Below are 12,689 nucleotides of genomic sequence, written 5' to 3'. Positions count from 1 at the left end.
TCTATCCGGATGCTTAAAGAAGTTATTTTCCCTAGGTTTGGAGTCCCTGGATATCTGATGACCGACGGTGGTTCACATTTCATTCATGGTGCTTTCCGTAAAATGCTTGCTAAGTACGATGTCAACCATAGAATTGCATCTCTCTATCACCCTCAGTCCAGTGGTCAAGTAGAGCTAAGTAATAGAGAGATTAAACTAATTCTGCAAAAGACTGCCAACAGGTCTAGAAAGAATTGGTCTAAGAAGCTCGATGATGTACTATGGGCTTATGCCTATAAGAATCCCATGGGCATGTCCCCGTACAAAATGGTGTACGGTAAAGCATGTCATTTACCTCTTGAGCTAGAGCATAAAGCTTATTGGGCAATCAAAGAGCTCAACTTTGATTTCAAACTTGCTGGTGAGAAGAGGTTATTTGATATTAGCTCGCTTGATGAATGGAGAACTCAGGCATATGAGAATGCCAAGTTGTTCAAAGAAAAGGTTAACAGGTGGCATGATAAAAGGATACAAAAGCGTGAGTTCAATGTAGGTGATTATGTCTTGCTATATAATTCTCGTTTAAGATTTTCGGCAGGCAAGCTTCTCTCTAAATGGGAAGGTCCCTATATTGTTGAGGATGTATATCGTTTCGGTGCTATCAAGATCAACAACATGGAAGGTAATTGTCCGAGAGTGGTAAATGGGCACAGAATCAAGCATTATATCTCAGGTACTCCCATAAATGTTGAAAGCAATATTATCAATACCATAACTCCGTAGGAATACCTAAGGGATATTTATGAGCCTGTTTCAGACTCCAAAAATGAAGAGGTATGTGATTCGGTAAGTAAACGGACTCCAAAACTTTTCTAGTAGGAATTTTTCTCCGTGTTGGAATATTTAGAAAAATAGAAAATTTTGAACTAGTCCGGAAAGCGCACGAGGAGGCGACAAGCCTGCCAGGCACGGGCACCCCCCTGACCGTGCCTGGGGGGCTCGTGGCCACCTCGTGTGCCTCCCGGACTCCGTTTTCTTGCAGAGTGCTCCTTCTGGTCGGAAAAAAATCTTTATATATTCTCCCGAAAGGTCTGACCCTCGTATCACGCGAATTTCCTCTGTTTTCATTTCGAGCTTGTTTCTGTTGCAGATCTAGATTGCTATGACGTCCCCAAAAGCTCCGAAGGACAAGATCTTCGAGAAGGTCATCAATCCTACCTTACGGGAGTGCTGCAACATCCTCAATCTATCGAGATGCGTGAGGGGATGTTGCACATCCGTGATGTTGAGGGGGCTAAGAAGACTGGAAGCGTGGAGGCGAGGCTCGAAGCAATGGAGCAACAGGTCTTCAAGTGCCAAGGGATGGTGGAGCGTGGACTCAACGCCAACCACATGATGATCATGGAGTTTACCAACAAGCACAAGATCGATGCCAATGACATCGGGAAGCACCTCTCCACGCTCTATGACAAAATTGATCACCTCCAAGCCCAGATATATGACCTGCAGAATCAAAACTGTGAGTATGAGTATAGATTTAAATCAATACGGTTGGCTGCAGATTTGAGGATTCCGGAGACTTGGTCATCTTTCCCTGATGGAGCACCTATGCCTTGGAAGACGGAGGATCAAACCTATGTTGCAACAACTCCACCACCATCACCTCCAAAGGAAGACAACTAAGCATGGGTATGGGCAATCCCCTTGGCTTGTGCCAAGCTTGGGGGAGTTGCCCCAGTATCATATCACCATCACATCTTTTGCCTTTACCTTTGTTTTAGTTTGTTCCTTTTCAGTTTTCTCTTTCTCTAGTAGAATAAAAGTATTAGTGTTTTAGTCTTGAGTTTTGCTTTTTGTCACCCCTGATGTATTCGAGCTCGTGAGCCATATAATAAAGAGTGTCTTAGTTGAGGGATTTGCCTCTTGCCATGATCAAAAGAGTGAGAAAAGAACAAACGCATGAAAGATCATGTAATGATCTTACGGAAAGTGATGGCTTCACCTATAAAAACGATGATGATTGAAACTTGTTGAGGGTAGACAAACGTAGACCTTGGTCATTGTTACAATTAATAGGATGTGATAAAGCAGGAGAGGTTCACATATAAATATATCATCTTTGACACCATCTATGATTGTGAACACTCACTAAACTATTGCATGCTTAGAAGTAGATGTTGGACAAGGAAGACAACATAATGAATTGTGTTTGCTTGGTTCTGAACAATGTTATATGACTAGAGATCACTTAGCATGTGACGATTGCTTCCACCTCATATTAGTCAAAACTCCCGCACCAAGTAGAGATACTACTTGTGCATGAGAGTCCACCATACCTACCTATGGATTGAATAAGATCCCTCAAGTAAGTTGTCATCGGTGCAAGCAATAAAAATTGCTCCCTAATATTTATGATCTATTAGTGTGTGGAAAATAAGCTTTGTACGAACCTGTGATTAGGGAGACATAAAAGCGACAGACTACATAATAAAGTTCTTTATCACAGGAGCCAATATAAAGTGACGTTCCTCCACACTAAGAGGACTCACATCCAAACCTCAAAAGTGTATGACAACCTCTTCTTCCCTCTGCGAAGGGCCTATCTTGTACCTTTACTTTTTGCCCTTGAAAGAGTCATGGTGATCTTCACCAATTCCTTATCTCGCCTTTATCTTGGCAAACGTCATATGCTAGGGAAAGATCTATATTCATATGTAAACTTGGAAGTAAGTATTCATGAATTATTATTGTTGACATTACCCTTGAGGTAAATGGTTAGGAGGTGAAACTATAAGCCCCTATCTTTCTCTGTGTCTAGCTGAAACTTTGATCTCATGAGTACCACGTGAGTTGTAGCAATTGCAGAGAACGAAAAGATGATTGACTATGTGGATTTTCTTTACAAGCTCTTATTTGACTCTTTCCGATGTTGTGATAAATTGCAATTGCTTCAATGACTAAAGGCTATCGGTTGTTGATTCTCGGTAAGGTTCTTGACCCATGCTTTACTTTGTGAAGGAATTGTCACTTTAGCATAAGAGATGATATGATGGTATTGCTGTTCTGATCATGATCATGATGCCTGCATGTTCGTATCTTGTTTTGTCGACACCTCTCTCCCTAAACATGTGGGCATATTTATTGATCTCGGCTTTCGCTTGAGGACAAGCGAGGTCTAAGCTTGGGGGAGTTGATACGTCCATTTTGCATCAAGCTTTCATGTTCATATTATCGCTTTTTGGGTTGTTATTACACTTCATGGTACAATACTTATGCCTTTTCTCTCTTATTTTGAAAGGTTTACATGAAGAGGGAGAATGCTGGCAGCTGGAATTCTAGCCTGAAAAAGGAGCAAGTTTGAGATGCCTATTCTGCGCAACTCCAAAAGCCGTGAAAATCAACGTGGATTTTTTTGGGGATTTATAAAAAATACTGGGTCGAAGAAGTGCCAGAGGGGCGCCAGCAGGAGGCCACAAGCCTGCTAGGCGCGGCCTCCCCTCTGGCCGCGCCAAGGGGGCTTGTGAGCTCCTTGCTGGCCCATTGGCCCCCCTCTTTTGCTACAAGAAGGGTTTCGGTTTGGAAAAAATCAGGAGGAGGCTTTTCGGAGGATTCGCCGCCGCCATGAGGCAGAACTTGAGCAGAACCAATCTAGAGCTCCGCCAGGACAATCCTATCGGGGAAACTTCCCTCCCGAAGGGGGAAATCGTCGCCATCGTCTTCACCAACACTCCTCTCATCGGAGGGGACTCATCACCATCAACATCTTCATCAGCACCATATCATCTCCAAACCCTAGTTCATCTCTTGTAACCAATCTCCGTCTCGTGACTCCGATTGGTACTTGTAATGTTGCTACTAGTGTTAATTACTCTTTGTAGTTGATTCTAGTTGGATTACTTGGTGGAAGAGTTTATGTTCAGATCCTTGATGCTACTCATTACCTCTCTGGTCATGATTATGATTATGCTTTGTGAGTAGTTACTTTTGTTCCTGAGCACATGGGATAAGTCATGCTATAAGTAGTCATGTGAATTTGGTATTCGTTCGATATTTTGATGTGTTGTATGTTGTTTTTCCTCTAGTGGTGTTATGTGAACGTCGACTACATAACACTTCACCATTATTTGGGCCTAAAGGAAGGCATTGGGAAGTAGTAAGTAGATGATGGGTTGCTAGAGTGACAGAAGCTTGAACCCTAGTTTATGTGTTGCTTCGTAAGGGGCTGATTTGGATCCACTAGTTTAATGCCATGGTTAGACTTTGTCTTAATTCTTCTTTCGTAGTTGCGGATGCTTGCGAGAGGGGTTAATCATAAGTGGGATGCTTGTCCAAGTAAGGGCAGTACCCAAGCGCCGGTCCACCCACATATCAAACTATCAAAGTAACGAACGCGAATCATATGAACATGATGAAAACTAGCTTGACAAAAATTCCCATGTGTCCTCGGGAGCGTTTTACCTCCTATAAGACTTTGTCCAGGCTTGTCCCTTGCTACAAAAGGGATTGGGCCACTTTGCTGCACCGTTGTTACTTTTGTTACTTGCTACTTGCTACGAATCATCTCACCACACAACTACTTGTTACCGCTAATTTGAGTGCTTGCAGATATTACCTTGCTGAAAACCACTTGTCAGATCCTTCTGCTCCTCATTGGGTTCGACACTCTTAATTATCAAAAGGACTACGATAGATCCCCTATACTTGTGGCTCATCACTCCTGTGGTATCAAATTCCTCACTTGAGGAAACCACAAATGTTACTGACGAAAATGCAGGGCTGAAGGAATTGTATGTGATAGGCATATACAAAAGTCTCAAAGGGCATCAAACCCTTTGCGATGTGCTCCAAAAGCTGATTTTGAACAGGAACCCAAGGAACGAAGGAATTGCCTTCGAGAGGAAATTGAAAGCTGATGGATCATACTGGAAACCTTAGCAGTACCCCCAAAACCTCATGGGTTGCTGCTAAAGGACCTTCTATTGATCCATCTAATCTAACAGGCTTTGCATGTGAATTATCCTATTCCTTAGATGAGTCATTTGACTCCAACTATAAACTGTTCAAAAATCAATCTGGTGAAGTATTTGCTCGATATGTTAGAACTAACTGCAGGAATGGACCTCCCGTGAGGAAAATCTAGGTCCCCAAAAGTTGCTTGGAGAATCTTCATGTGAATGTCCTCATGACACCACCTGTGAAGAACATGAACCCCAGATCAAATTCCTCAGGTGGACCAAAGTCTTCAAGAGGATCAAAATCCTCAACTGGTCAATACTATGCTCGTACTCGTGCTAATGCTTCTGATATGCATGGAAATTAAAAAGGATATGAATATGAGCATTATTCATAAAATCATTATATTCATAAATCCTCAAAGAACTCCTCTACCTATTAATTTGAGTACTCTAACCCCCCTACTGTGAAACGAAGTGCATTAGCTTCAATTTCCCCTTTCTCGTATGGTGCTCGTAGGATGACGAACTCTTTTCCACCCCTTCAGATGTGGGTGGTGAAGAAATTGAACTAATCACTTCTGCAGGTCAGGTCTCCAGATGAGAATCGTCATCTGAAGAATTTGCTGGAGACATGAGGAAAATGCTTGATTGGACGCAAGTTAAAATTGATGAAATGATAACTTGTCACATGTCCTCAAATTTACTGTTTATGATGAAATTCCTATCTGATGAAAATGAAACCATATTCTTCAAGTCTGAAGCATATGGGATGGTAAGCTATACTAATTCATCTACAGGACGAAAACCCAAGAGTACTGAGTGGGTTCTTGACAGTGGTTGCACAAACTACATGACTGGTGATAAAATCGTGTTGATGAATATGCCACTGAATCCATCACCTCTGGAGCAAATCACTTCTGCTGACAAAGGTAAACCCAATGTATTGGGACTTGGCAAAGTGGCTATTTCCAAGGACAGGCACATGGACAAAGTGATGCTAGTCGAATCCTTTGGGTTTAACCTCATGTCAGTATCAATGCTTTGTGATCTAGATATGGTTGTTATCTTTGGAAAATGTAGACGTGTAGTCATCATGGAATCTTACAGAGCCAAAGTCTTTGAAGGCTTTAGGAGAGGAGATTTGTACATTGTTGATTTTTCCACACGTCCTCAACCAGCTACATGCCTACTAGCAAAAACCTCAGAAGGCTAGCTATGGCATCGAAGACTTGGTCATGCAGGCATTAGGAATCTGCACACGCTGGCAGAGAAGAAGCATGTCATTGGCATCGAATCGGTCAAATTTCTCAAGGACGACCTCTTCAGTGCTTGTGAGTCTGGAAAAATGACAAGATCCAAACACCCCTCGAAGACTATCATGACTACTACTCGTCTATTTGAATTACTTCACATGGATCTATCTGAACCTACTCACTATGCTACTCTAACCAATGCAACATCCTTATATGGCTTTGTCATTGTTGATGACTATTCTCAATATACTTGGGTACATATCATTCTGTATAAAACGGAACTGCAGGAAGTCTTCAAACGATTTTCCTCAAGGGCCTCGACAAACTTTGGCGTCAAGATCAAACACATCAGGAGTGATAATGGGACAGAATTAAAAAACACTGGTCTTGATGATTATCTTATTGAACTTGGTATTACTCACGAATTAACTGCTCTTTATACTCCTCAACAGAATGGCGTCGTTGAATGCAAGAACAGGACTCTGGTTGAAATGGCATGGACTATGCTTGAAGAATATCAGACTCCTCGTTTCTGGACTGAGGCAATCAACACTGCTTGCCACATCATCAACAGGGTATATCTTCACAAATTCTTCAAGAAAACCTCATATGAACTCCTCACTGACAAGAAAACCAATGTAAGTTATTTCAAAGTCTTCAGTGCAAAATGTTGGATTAGAGATCCTCACCATAGCTCAAAAGTTGCACCTAATGCACATGAGGGTTTTATGCTTGGTTACGGAAAGGACTCGCACACCTACAGAGTCTTCAACACCTATCACAACAAGGTTGTTGAAACTGTAGATGTGCGATTCGATGAAACTCATGGCTCGCAAAGAGAGCAATTGCCTCCTATGCCAGACAGATTATCTCCTGAGGAAGCTATCAAGTTCAAAGCTACTGAAGACATCATTCCTACGAAGGAAATTGTTGAAGAAATCATCCCCACCACTGATGAAATTCAAGAAGGTGCACCTGAGGAAATTGCTCCAGATCAAATTCCTCAGCCCAGAAAAAATCCTCAACCAGCTCATCCAAGGATTGCAAATGAAGTAGAACTTGACAAAATCCTCGATGACATCAATGCGCCAGGTCCTCTGACTCGCTCAAAAGCTTCAAATTTAGTTAACTTTTGTGGGCATTTCTCTTTTTTGTCTATCACAAAACCCTCAAAAGTTGCTGAAGCTTTCATGGAACCTGAATGGTTTCAATCCATGCAAGATTAACTTCTTCAATTCAAGCTAAATGATGTATGGGAACTCGTCAAACGACCAGATCCTTGCAAGCACAATATCATCGGCACCAAGTGGATTTTCCGAAACAAGCAAGATGAGTATGGTCAAGTGGTGAGGAATAAGGCAGGACTTGTAGCCCAAGGCTACACACAGGTTGAAGGAATTGATTTCGATGAAACTTTTGCACCTGTTGTTAGACTTGAAGCTATTCTAATACTGCTTGCTTATGCTAATCATCATAACATTACTTTATATCAAATGGATGTGAAAACTGCATTCCTCAGTGGTAAGCTACAGGAAGAAGTATATGTTGCTCAACCCCAAGGTTCTGAGGATCCGAAGCATCCAGACAAAGTCTTCAGACTCAAAAAGGCGCTCTATAGCCTCAAGCAAGCCCCTCGGGCGTGGTATGATACATTGAAGGAATTCCTCATGAAGAAAGGCTTCAAACCCGGTTCACTCGATCCAACTCTTTTCACAAAATCCTATGATAATTAACTTTTTGTGTGCCAAGTATATGTCGATGACATTATCTTTGGCTGTACTGACAAACGTTATAGTGATGAATTTGCTTACATGATGAGTGAAGAATATTAGATGTCTATGATGGGGGAGCTGAAATTCTTGTTAGGTCTTCAAATTCGCCAACAGCGCAATGGCATCTTCATATCACAGGAGAAATACCTCAAGGATGTTCTGAGGAAATTCGACATGCATGAATGCAAAGGCGTCAAGACTCCTATGCCTACCAACGGCCACCTCTACACTGACGAAAATGGTAAAGATTTCAATCAACAGGTATATCGCTCGATGATTGGCACTTTATTGTATATATGTGCATCTAGGCCAGATATAATGCTTAGTGTTTGCATGTGTGCTCATTTTCAAGCAAAATCGAAAGAATCACACCATAAGGTTGTGAAGCATATTCTTCGACACTTAGCTCACACACCAACACTAGGATTATGGTACCCCAAGGGCTCAAATCTTCATCTCGTTGGATATTCTGATTCTGATTATGCTGGTGACCATGTGGATCGGAAGTCAACATTTGGCACTTGCCATTTCCTCGGAAGATCATTAGTCTGTTGGTCCTCAAAGAAGTAGAATTGTGTTTCTCTCTCCACTGTCGAAGCTGAGTACATTGTTGCTGGATCCTGATGTGCTCAACTGTTATGGATGAAGCAAACCCTTAGAGACTACGACATCAACATGAAGAATGTGCCTCTCTACTACGAGAATGAGAGTGCAATCAAGATCACCTACAACCTAGTACAACACTTGAAGACTAAGCACATCCAGATTCGTCATCATTTTCTTCGGGACCATGTACTCAAGGGCACTATCATCCTTGATCATGTGAAGACTGACAATCAACTAGGAGATATTTTCACTAAGCCCTTGAATGAGAGAAGGTTTTGCAAGTTGCGGTGTGAGCTAAATATCTTAGAGTCTTCAAATGTTTTGTGAAAACATGCACACATCCTAACACTTATGCAAAATTGATGACTTAGATGTGCAACACACGAAAAATCGATTTTCTTCAATCAATGAAGAATATCACTCTTAGTGTGAGGAAATTAATGAAGAATTTGGTTCTCACGGCCCTACGATAAGTGTATGCGGCGCCTGAAATCACCATTCTTATACGGTGGGTCACGCCACCACCGAACTTTGAAATTCTTCAAGTTGTTTTTCTTCAAAGTTGAAATTCATCAATGTGATACTTTGTCACAAAATCCTCAAGTTTTTCAAAATCTTCAAATTCTTCAAAACATTTGATGATTTTCATTTGGATACACACACACACACACACACACACACACACACACACACACATATATATATATATATAATGTGATTTCAAAGTCCTCCACAACATTCACTTATAACTCAGTCTTCAATTTGATATTTCATCTAAGTGAATGTGATCGGACCCGACTCCCCTCTATGCTAAGCTCAACCCAGTCTATTCATTTCTTCATATGCGTTTTGCTTGACACTTGTTCAAAATCCTCACTGAGTCCTTGTCAGCTGAGGACTTTGCAACGAAATCCTCAAAGATTCAAAAATCATTTTTATAACGTTACACACTAACTGGACCCACTTCTCACGATCGTATAACCATGATCTCCACCGCTTCTATCGTGGGCTCCACGTGTCGTGCGGAGACGAGTGGGCAAGGGCAGTTCGGTTCCAAAGTTTCGGCCGAACATTTTTCACCTGAGCTATAAATAGGCCCTTACCCCCCTGAGTCAAAACTCTTCGTCCTCTCGTCTTCTCCGCTCGAGCTCAACCCTAGCGCCACCGCTAGCAATCTCGTCATCGGTGAGGAAAAGCTTCACTGCCTTGCCCTCGCCATCGTCGAACTCACGCCGGAAGAGGAATCTATCCCTCCGCCACCATCGTAGCTGATCTCTATCGCGAAGTTAGGGCGTGGAAGATCTGAACCGAAGAGCTTCTCTCTTTTACTACTCCCGTTCTTCGTGTTCTTTGCTCAGGGTAATTAAAATCTTATTTTACTGCCTCTGTTGATCTATTATTTCACTTTAGACTCGTGAAATCTTTTTTTCCTCAGAATGTCTGTCAGCCACGCACACTCATTCCTCAAACACTTGATGAATTTTACTAAACCACTCAAAGTCTTCATGAGATTCCTCAATTGTGTAAATTTTCGAATCTGCACAACTCTGGAACCCAAGATCAGAATGCTTAGTCACATTCCTCAACCCACTGGTCAAATTCCTCAACTACTAAAATTTCAATTTCTTCAAATCTGAGAACGCATATGACCTCTCCAAATTCTTCGCACCTATACTTTGTTCACAGATACAAAATGTCAGCTGATGAATCACTAGGTTCTCATCAACTTAACTCATTTGCAGCGTTCCTCGAAGAAACTTTACCTATGTCATCAGAATCTTCAAGAGTTCATATTCCTCAGCAAAAGCCTCAGTTGAAGAAAATGGAGGATGACCGGAAACAGAAGGGAGGAAAGAAGCTTGAACAGAACACAGCTTTTGAAATTCCTGAAGACATATACACTCACTACTGCACTCTTGACGAGGAAATTTATGGCAAAGAAACCATGGCAAAGCGCAAGATAAGGCTTCAGAAAATTGAACGCATGTGGGCTAAGGAGTGGAAGGAGTACAGATATGTTACTCCTAAGTATGCGAAGAAATTCTCCCTCAAGCCACCTTGCAAGAGGCCTCCTCAGGGTGATCAACAAGCTTCTCATCCCTCAAGCGTTGAAACTCTTGAGGATTACCCTGATGAGAAAGACAAATATTTGTCTAAGTTATAGAAGAAGGTAGAAGCAGCTGTGAGGAAATTCAATGATGACTCTACTGTGCTGCCACTGCCGCCACCTCTTCAGCTGCTGAGGCCTCTGCTACAGCTATTCCTCACAAGAAGAATGTGCTGAAGAAATCCAAAGCCTCAGTGCCAAAAGAGCAAATGCCTCAGAAGGCTGCAACAGTGGAAAAATCTTCAGCAGCACCACGGTCTTCACAACCTCAACAGAAGTAGCTCATTAATCATCAGCCTGCTCAATCAAGTTCCTCAGTGTCGTTTGCCACGAGCTCTACCAGAAAGTCTTCACCACCTTTGTTGAAGACTAAAATGACTGCTGGAAGAGGCATCATGCCAAGTCCTAGCAAAGTCATCAACATTCCTGCTGCATCAAAAGGAAGTGAAGAATTCGATGAGGAGACTCTTCAAGCTATCAACAGAAACAAGCAGGAACTAGTTTCTCAAGCCTCACGGAGCTCCATTACTCTTGCCATGGACCCAAAGGTTTTGCTGGATTTCATCGACCTATGGTATGAAGATCCAAACACTCCTATTGATGACGTAAAGCTTCCCCCTGGTGTAAGCTACATGATAGCAACTTTCATCAATGAGGCAAAATGGAAAGAACAGCAAACCAAGCAAGCAAAGGCTGCTAAACTCAAAAAGGAGAAATTCCTCAAGCATAATCTCCTCAAGTTGACGCCTTGTCACGCCCAAGATGCGATCCTATCCTTATTTTGGCATGAGGGCCTCGACAGGGATAGAAGCACATCTCGTCGTTTCGCAAGAATGGATATCGTTACAAGTACATGTACTGAAGACAAGAGTATATGGAACTGGCTTACACTCGCCACAAGCTACATCAGAGTCACATCGGTACAATGCATAAATATCAAGAAGAAGAGCAGGGTGACTACGGACGAAAACAAACGAGAAAAGAACGATGGTCATCCTTGCTATCCCAGGCTACCAGCCTGGAACCCATCTTAGATCGATGAAGAATAATAAGAAGAAGCAACTCCAAATGAACAATCAACACGCTCGCGTCAAGTAACCTTTACATGTACCTGCAACTAGTGTTGTAGTAATCTGTGAGCCACAGGGGACTCAGCAATCTCATTTCCAAAGGTATCAAGACTAGCAAAGCTTAATAGGTGAGGTATGGTTAAGTGGTGAGCCTGCACCAAGCGATTGAGCATATATTTGGTGGCTAATTTTTTAGTACAAGAATAAAGAGGGGGTGATCTACACATAACGGACGTGAACCAATGATGATCAAAGGAATGATCCTGAACACCTACTTACGTCAAACATAACCCCACCGTGTCCTCGATCGGAGAAGGAGCTCACGAAAGAGACAGTCACGGTTACACACTCAGTTGGCATATGTTAATTAAGTTAACTTCAAGTTATCTAGAACCAGTGTTAAACAAAGTTTCCACGTTGCCACATAACCGCAGGCATGGCTTTCTGAAAGATTTAACCCTGCAGGGGTGCTCCAACTAGTGCATCACAAATTACCACAAGCCGCATAGAAATCCTCGATCACGAAACTCACGATCTCGTCGGATTCCTTAGTGGAAAACCTCAACTCTGAGATTACCCAAAGCATAACCGGAATCCCGATGCACAAGACATTCGTCAAAGGTAAAACTAATCCAGCAAGGCTGCCCGACTTGTCGACGGTCCCGATAGGAGCCGCGTATCTCGTTCTCAGGACACGATGGATTGTCCAAACTTCCGGTAGGCCAATCACAGAGTGGCCCCTGGTATCCACCGGTGGTTGACAGGTTGGACCAACACCCATGCGGAGCACTAGCCCGGGGGTTTGATTAATTATACTCGGGGTCCGGAAAGTCCCTATGCAAATTTATTAGGTTATTACGCGAATGAAAACCAAAGTTGGGCCTTGCCAGACTAGCTTTAATCTAAAATGAATTATCAAGGGGGTCCACATAACAACCCCGGTCGTG

Source organism: Hordeum vulgare, chromosome 6H (genome assembly GCF_904849725.1).
Source record: "Hordeum vulgare subsp. vulgare chromosome 6H, MorexV3_pseudomolecules_assembly, whole genome shotgun sequence".
Taxonomy (NCBI): domain Eukaryota; kingdom Viridiplantae; phylum Streptophyta; class Magnoliopsida; order Poales; family Poaceae; genus Hordeum; species Hordeum vulgare.
This window is presented reverse-complemented; position numbering follows the sequence as displayed.